The following is an 8,775-nucleotide window of genomic DNA, read 5'->3' as shown; positions in this document are numbered from 1 at the left end:
TGCCCACCTGGGCACCCCCAGACCGTGTGGTCCCTGCAAGAGAAGGGCATTCTTCTCACTTGGCTCGGAGGGCCCCAGGGACATAACGATGGATGGATGACACGTTAATGGGGTCACATGTGTGCCCCTTCTGCATGGGTGAGCATGGCACAGAGCAGAGCCCTCCTCCCTCCCCTCCCCATGTCCTCTCCCTTCCCATCCTCTGCACCCCCCTGGTGGAGCGCTGGAGTGAGCAGGAGTTCTGAGCCCCCCCTGGGTTTGTTTAGCCAATAAGCAAACTTCCTGAAGTCCTGAAGTCATACATAGCACGGTGGATGGGGAAAGGAAGAGGCTAGGGGGTCACACCCTACCCCACACACACCTCACAGCAAGCCCCCACTCACTTCCAGCCTCTGCTGTCTTTTCTGGAGAGTGGGACACAGTCAGCCCCACCCTCGAGCTGGGGGCATCCCGTGTACATGACAACACCGGGCACCGAGTCATTTCAGGCCCCCTGGGGCCTCCGGCTGGAAGCCAGGCTGAGGGCAGGTGGGACCGGTGGGGGCCACAGGGTCGCGGATGTGACACAGTAGCTGTCCTAAAGGACCAGGCTGAGGGTGTGCGTTCTAATATCCAGAAACAGGTAGCTGCCACTACCAAATTAGTATCGAGTTAAGGTCATGTTTTGCTCTCTCTTGTCAATTATAATCATCCGTATTGAATAGAGGCCACCAAGTTTTTATTAGCGACATTATTGGCTGTCGCAGAATGGCTCTACTCCGTTCCTAAAGTGCCCCGTTACAAAACTGCGATTTCCCCTCTGCTCCCGCACATCACTCTCATGCTCCAGCGTCTCCTAGGAGCTTCCCCATAGCCTAAGGCCTGCCCCACTCCAGGCCTAAACTGGAAAATGAGGGCCTGGCCCACCTTTCCCACCTGTGCTGTGTTCCCACGGTAAGGAACCAGCAGTAATCCCGAGCACGCCAAACTGTCCCCACACCTCTGCACCTCTGTGCCATTCCTTCGGCTCTCCATCCCCTGTGCTTTGAGCCCTCAGCTCCCTTATCCACTTGTCCCTTAGAGCTGGATGGTGTCAGATGCTCACATAGTAGCCTTTGTCCAGCCCGCCCTGCCTTCTTCCTGTGGATGCTCCACTTGGAGGAATCAGGGTTGGTCCAAGCCAGTCACGGCAACCACTTTTCCTGCAGCTGGTGACTGGCTGGGGAAGGGGCTCGGGTACCCAGTTCTGGCCAATGAGGTATTAGAGGAAGTCTTTGGGGTGCTTCTGTGAGAGATTCCTCCTTCCTGAGTAGAGGTGGGCAGGGTTCAAGAAGGTGCCCCCTTGCTTCCGACTTGAGTGCTAACTGTGCAGATGTGACGGCCTAGTGGAGGCAGCCACACGGCAACCGTGAACCAGTGACAACCAATATTCTGTTAACGGTAGAACGGAGAGGCAGGCGGCACCTGGGTCACTGATGACATTGTGAGCCACCAGACCACCTCTGGACTCTCCCATCTCTCACATCGTCCATTAAACATTCAATGTTAGATGCCTTCATAGTTTAAGCCACTCTTGGTAGGGTTTTCTGTCACTTCAGCCAAACACATCCAACTGATACAGCCTTCTAGTGTCGGTTAAAATTTCTCTGTTCTTTAACTAGTTCCCCAGCAGACTTGGATCTCTGCTCTGCCCCTGTCCCCTGTACTCTACACCCATGAGCTACAGTGCTCTGGTCTGTCTGGTTGGCCCATTCATGTTTTGGTCTGTGAACACCTCTGGGACAAGCCTCTGCCTTTTCCTCTCTGGGCCAACCTGAGCCTGCACGCAGGTGGGCCTTCGGGTCACCCCAGGGACCTCACCACATCCCTCTCCATCTCCCCCATCATGGCCAGAGCCTTCGAGCCATGCATGAAGCCTTTCCAGTTCACTTTGGCCCAAACACTGCTTCCGGACCCCGAGGGCTTCGACAGCCTCTTCAGTGTAAAGCGTGAGGTCTTTTCTTTTTTTTTTTTTAATTTTTTTTTAACGTTTATTTATTGTTTCCAGTACAGAGAGAGACACAGCATGAACGGGAGAGGGGCAGAGAGAGAGGGAAACACAGTCTAGTCTGCATGCTCCAGGCTCTGAGCCATCAGCCCAGAGCCCGAACGCGGGGCTCGTAACCCGCGGACCGTGAGATCGTGACCTGAGTCCGAAGTCAGGACGCTTAACTCGACTGAGCCACCCAGGCGCCCCGCGTGAGGTCTTTTCTAAATAGAGCTTTCCAGCTGTCAGCTCTTGCCTCGTGTGTCCCTTCAAGTGCTAAGCTGTTGATTTCTTGTCAGCTTGGCCTCTCCTGTGGCAGGCACGGGAGGCCACAGTGCACAGAAAGGAGTGCACGAGTGAGACATGGAAAGTGCAGTGATGGATACATCCCATTCCAAACCGAGTGAGACTCTTGGCATGTTCTGGAAAAGACCTCGGGTGTGCAATGTCGGGCGTCAGGTTCCTCCCCAAGGCTCCAAGGAAAGAGATGTCCCCAGGCATGGTGGAGGGGTGAAGGCTCTTGGCCTCCCTTGTAGCAGTGCTCCCAATGCAGGCTGTGAATGGGGGACTGCCCTGTGGTCACATGAGGCAGGACTCTGCCAAGGAAAGCAAGGGAAAGAGAGGGATTCTAGTCCTCGGGGAACTGGGAAGGTGTGTTAGTGCTGGGGAAAGAAGGTCCCTGCCTGCCTTCAGTGCACATTGCTTTTTTGAGTCTTGTAACAGGCACATGACAGTTACCAAGTCTCAGGCACCCACAGAATGCCAGGCGTGGGCCGGGTGCCCTGACACACGGACAGGCCATACCATGAGGCTTCTCAGGCTGCCACACAGCAGAATCGGGTGTGCAATCCGGGCTCCACACTTCCAAGCTATAGCCCTGTCACCTCCTTTCTCTGAGCCTCCGCCACGTCCTCTAAAATGGGGTCATCAGTTGCTACCTTAACAGGGTCGGTCCTATGAGGATTAATTTGGGTAATGTGACTGGCCCAGCCTATAGCAGGCCGCCAACAGATACGGTTTGAATCCATTTGGATCTCCAGGTTAGACTGTGGAGTTTTGCACTGTTATCTCAAAGTCCCCCTTGAACCTAGCCTAAATCCATACTGTCACAATTCCAGGATGCTCCATTTAGACAACTTCAAGGAGCAATTGGAGTTGTTGTTGTTGTTGCTGTTGTTGTTTGTTGTTTTTGATAGCCACTGAGTGACAGAAAAACCAAAGCGGCCTAAACAAGCAATCAAACGAGGCAGGAGAGAATGATTTACGTACCTAAGAAGGCTAAGGGCAGACAGTTTTAGGCAAGGCCGTACCTGGGTGCTTGATGACATCAGTAGCAATCATCTTTCCCGACCTCTTGGCCTTGCTTACTTTCCTCTGTGCTGGTGTCATTCTCAGCTGGGCTTTTTCTGTTAGGAAAGCAAGATGGCCCCCAACAGTCACCTTCAGCCTCCCAACAGAAAAAGAACCCCTCATTCCCTATGATTCCAGCCCTAAGGTCTGGACCCACTGGGACCTGACTGGCACATACCCAGTGCTGAGCCAATCACTGTGGCCAGGGAGGATGGCCAGATTGAGGTCGTGTGACCACCCTCCCTAAGGAAACTCCTGAGCCGTTCAACCTGATTTCCAGGGTGGAAGTGAACCTGAGAGAACAGAGGTTAGTGTCCCAGTTGCTGCCCTCCTCTGTGCTTAATATCCTGGGTTGCACCTGCTCTTATCCTCTTCCCGCCACCCCACTGTCTTCCTGGCAGCACTTCTTCCCTTCCCCCCACTGCTTTCTTCTTCGGTACCATTTCAAACCCATACCAAAAAGGAACACGACTTCCTGTTTGAATTCAGGATCCGGGGCCCAAGCCCAGCTTCAAGATTTGTTTTTTTGCGTCCCGGTATAATCGTTTATTCAGTCAACCAGTGTCCACTGAGTACCTACTATGTGCTCCCAGTGAGTTTTCAGAGTCTAATTATTCTGGGTTTCTGGGGGCAAATCCCAGGAGCCTTCCAAGGAAATGAGTTTTGTCTCAGAGCAAGCATCTAGAGGCTAGCTTCCAGTCCCTCGGTGCCACCGCACTGTGTGGCCCCGAGGGAAGTCTTTCCCCTCTCTGGACTTGTGCTTTCTTATCTGCAAAATGAGGCACTGGGAAAGTTGAAATCCTGGAGCCCTCTCAGCTCTGACATCCTGTGTGGCTGGGTCTTAGAACAAGCCTCTCCAGCTGAGTCAGCCTGTAAACACCATGGACAGTGACCACAACACTCCCTCTGCTGCCACAGGGAGCATCTTGTTTGCTGTCCCCGTGGGTGCACTGAACTGAGTCCACAACCATACAGTTCTGTGTCTGAACCTTCCTCTTCTTGGCTAATGAGAACACCCAGGGCAGAGGAGACCCCACGGCTTTCTGTGCCTGTGTGGACCCCAAGGCTCTAAGTTCCTGTAAGGTGGCCTAATGCTGCTGCTACAGAAATTCTCTTTTGAGGTGTTTGTGAATCCCAAGCCCTCCCACCACTGAAAGTCAAGTCTGGAACTCTGAAAAGAAAGCATAGGGAGGGAGGCCACATGGAGGAGACGAGAGGATTCTATAGAGGTTGCTATATGTCCATGGAGCCCATCCTTCCTCTGCCTCCCTGTCCCTCCCTTCTTCTTCTCTCACCCACTCCCCTTTCTCTGTTATAGCCGAAATTGGTCATAGCCCCGTGGAAGAAGAAAGATGCCTGATGTGTCAGTAGGGAGGCGAGGGATCCTTTTGAGGCATGCCCAGTGGGAGGACTTTCTTTTTCTTCCGCTTGGGTCTAGTTTCTCTTCACTCTTTGAACACTTGGAGACATGAATTAATTCCCCTGGTCACTGTGTCACTCATTTGTCAGCTCACTCGGCTGCTCACCACATCCATGTGTTCCCATCTTTATTTAGCTCAGCCTTTTTTTTTTTCAAGCAAGAAGGGAGATTTCTTAGGAGAACATAGAGAGCCCAAGGACAAGTAGAGAATAGAGTAGCTGGTCCTCCCCAAAGATGGGAGCCAGCAACTGTTTAAGACATGAGAAGCCAAGCCTGCTGTATCTTTTCGCCATTCTGGGTCACACATTCACTCACCTCTGCTCCTCTTTGTACATCACTAGACCCTTCCATCTTTTAAATCTCTTGGCTTCTCTCCATTTCCACTGCCATGACCCTAGTGTAAAGTACTTTTCTTTTTTTTTTGCCTGGGAAACTGAGGCAGCCTCCTGAATTTTCTCCCGAATCCCACCCTTGCCCATTTCCAATCTGTGTCTCTCTCACTACAGCCAGAGGGATTTTTAGAAATGAACAGTTTATTCAACAGATTTCACTGATCCTAGGAAAGACGTCAAAATCATAAGCACGGTGTGGAACTGGATTACCACTCCCCCACATTCGGTGCCCTGTATCGAAGTGCCCTGCTCGGTTGGAGGATTATACAGCACGGCCCATGTTGTCCTCAGGCATGGCAGAGGGGCTGCTGAACAGTGAAAACAGATGTGAGCACACGCGTTAAGAACCAGTGAGTACTTTACCACTTTTCTTTTCCTTTTTCCACGACAATGGCAATATTCCACATAGAGACAGACTGCTCTGTCAACCTGAGTCCAGAGGGGAGAGGAGACGAAGGAGAGCCACATGTGCATGTAGTCTGAGACATAAAGAAACTTTATTGTAGGCCACTGAGATTTAGAGAATTGTGTGTTATGCAGCGTAACCCATCCTAACCTAAACCGATACGCATAATCCATGAACTCTTGCCCATCGCCCCATTGCTTTGCTGAGGCACCACTGGCCTTTCGGTCCTTACTCAAGTTGCTCCCTCCCTCCTTACAACATTTGTCTGTGACTCTGTCTCTCCTGGGAAAGTTCTTCACTCCCACTGTTGGGCAGTTGACAGTTACTCACCAATGAGGTCTTGGCTTCACTGTGAAATACTCAGGAAAGGATTGCCTGGTCCCTGTTCAGAATACCTAGAATTTACCTTCTTTGTCATTAGAGCTCTTTCACTACACTCTAAGTTTGAGGAAAACAGAGCCCAGGGATTTAGATCATGCTTCTTTGAGGCCCTACTCCACCCCCCACCAATGTGCCCGGGCCCATGCTGAGGGGCTGGAGGTAAGGGGGTACATCAGCCCTGCGCCCTGCTCCCACAACCTGCCCCGTGACGGGGGAGATAGGTGTGCAAGCAGCAGCATTTGAACCCATTATGATCGTTCTAGCAGGAAATTAGTGTAAAGAGGCCAGCGAGAAGGCAAGGAAGGAAGAGGGGAGTCAGAGATGGCTTTGAGGAGGATTTGGAGGTGTCCAGGTGGGGGAGCCTCCTGGGAGAGTGGGCGATGGGGGGATCTGATGGAGGGATTGTAGGGCAAGAAGTGGTGTCCAGAGTTTCCAGGACTTGAAAGAGGATGAACCCAGGAGAAGTTGGAACCAGAAGTAAATATCTGGCGTCTGTGTGTATTCCTGGGAACACAAGTGAGCGTTCCTGTTGGAGTGCCTTTGCAAGCTCATGGTGTTTGCTTCTTGGGGTCGAGGGATGGTGATAAAGATGACAGTGGGTTCCAAGCCCTTTCACACCGTGGATATCAGTGGCAGGCTCTGATCCGAGGGTGTGGTGGGCGTGTGTGGGCAGCTGTGTTCCCGGACACAGCAGCGGGAGAGACATCTTTGTCTCCACTCTGCTCATTGGACACGTCTGGATGCCTTAAATTCCTGACTTTGTCTTCTAAGAAAACCCACCACGGTTCTTTCTAGTGAATCAAGGCTTCCCGTGTACAGAGCCCAGTAGTCATTTAAAACGTGTATCAGGTGAACAAAATGAAAGAGAGACGAATCGCCGAAGCATCACGTCCCTGGGTATGATGTCTCTCCACATGATCTTGTTATTACAAGAATCCGCAGGGACACGGATGAAACCAGATGCTCCATGATTAGGGGCTGTGGTCACTCAGCAGGCCCCTGCTCTGGGGAAATGAGGTGTTTCCTGGGGTTTGAGGGCCCTGATGGGACATGACAGAAAAGCTTCTCAGCCTCCCAGAAGGTTGGAGGGTGGGCAGTGATGCTGGAGAAGTCACCCCCCTCTGTGGCCCTTGAGTTTCTCGCTGTTGGAATAGGGAGGGAGGTACCATTCCCCGACTGCCAACCTCACTGGCTGTGCGGCTTAGGCAGTAGGTGGACAGTTCTCGGAGAAGCCCATTGATTCCAAGGAATTGTGGCTGTTTGATGGTATTATTTTCACGCGGGTTGTGAGGTGGACCCTGCTGGGCTCCCCATACTGGAGGGGACAGACACCCACAGAACTGGACCAGACCCAGCACACAAGCTCTCCTCGGAAAAGCTGACCTCTGTGTGGTGGTTGTCTAGAGGAGGGACGTCAGCGCTCCCTGGGGGGGTGGGGGTGGGAGGTAGATGGAATAGCACAACCAAGGAGGAGTCTTGTGAGCTGGGACCATAAGGGGAGGAAGAGGGGACAGGCGGGGGCGGGGGGGGCAGGTATGGAGGGGAGCACAGGAGCAAAGGCCTGCAGGCCCAGGCAGGCCTAGGCGGTGGTGCAAGGAATGCCATCCTCCTGCCTCAGAGAGCTGGTTGAATCTGGCACAACGGGGCCGCTTCCACGGCTCTCTGGGCTAGAGGGTGATGCTGAGCTCCTGCCTGGCCCTCTGCCCGTCTTGCCGTTTTCAGGTCCAGCAGAGCTCACCCGCAGAGCGTAGACATGAGCCTGCCCACCCGACGGATGGGAGCACGGGCTCTGGTCAGATATGGGGGAGGGGGGGGCAGGGCCCCCCCCGCGGCGGACCGGAGGCCACAGGCGTGGGCAGTGTAGAAGCTGAGGCTGCACACTGCCAGGGTCCGGCTAGGGTCAGTTCCAAAGCCAGTCGGCTCCTCCCTAGGGCCCCTGCCTCTCAGACTAGCTAGTGCCTGCTGGTGTGAGGCTTCAGAACCTTCCAGGCCACAGCTGGAGGGACCCTCTCGAGATCAGCACGTAGGTATCACTTAGTGTGCCCTCTCAGACTGGCATCCCTGGCAGCCTGCAGGGCCCAGCTGCGGAGCCCAACGCTGCGTGTCTGTGCTCCATGTGAAACAGTGCTGCAATCCATGAGTAGTGTCCGCAGCGGGTGAGGAAGGGGAGACCTGGGTTATGCACGCCAGCCATTTGCCACTCCTGGTACACCCCCTTATTTTGCATATGGAGAAACTGAGGCCCAGAGGGAAGAATGCCCTCGTCCAATTGCCTGTCCTTTCACTTCCCGCTCTGGCCTCTCGACGGAACTCTTGGTACCCCCGTGACACCACGTGAAAACAGTCAACTATGTGTGTGACAAGGAAATCATACTGGATGTGTCTGGACCCACACCATGTTTCTCTTCTTGCTTTTCTCCTTTGCCTCTGTTCTGTTTTAATACTTCGTGTGTTTCGTGCATTATGAAGGATGGTGGGACAATGAACATCCGTGGGCCCGCAGCTCAACTCCAGAACTAGAACATTCCCAGTCACTTCCATCTTCTCCTTGCCTGGAGGTCACCCCTCTCTGCAAATTTGGGTCATTTCCTTTCTCCCCCTCCTCTTGCTAACAGTGCTGCGACGAACTCTTCTCGGGTGTGCCTTGTGTGACTCCTGGGAGTGGATTTGCAGGGTTCTAAGCTATGGGACTGGTCAACCTAACAAGAAAAGGCCAAAGTGGTTTTCAGTGTGGCCAGACCAGGTTTCACACGCTCATCAACCGTGGGTGCCAGCTGATCTACATCCTCTCAGACCCTCGGTGCTGTCAGATGTCACATGT

General features: G+C 53.3%; 1 protein-coding gene across 1 annotated transcript in view; it reads left to right on the top strand.

The window, feature by feature from the left end:
- LOC122204649 (serine/threonine-protein kinase SIK2-like) overlaps positions 1-8,775 on the top strand; it is a 60,969-nt gene that overhangs the window by 34,967 nt on the left and 17,227 nt on the right. Inside the window, exon 3 of the transcript XR_006195730.1 lies at positions 5,336-5,517. The gene's annotated coding sequence lies outside the window, so the exon portion shown is untranslated. The remainder of the gene's footprint in view (positions 1-5,335; positions 5,518-8,775) is intronic.

The sequence above is a fragment of the Panthera leo genome, chromosome A2 (assembly GCF_018350215.1).
Source record: "Panthera leo isolate Ple1 chromosome A2, P.leo_Ple1_pat1.1, whole genome shotgun sequence".
Taxonomy (NCBI): Eukaryota; Metazoa; Chordata; class Mammalia; order Carnivora; family Felidae; genus Panthera; species Panthera leo.
This window is presented reverse-complemented; position numbering and strand designations above follow the sequence as displayed.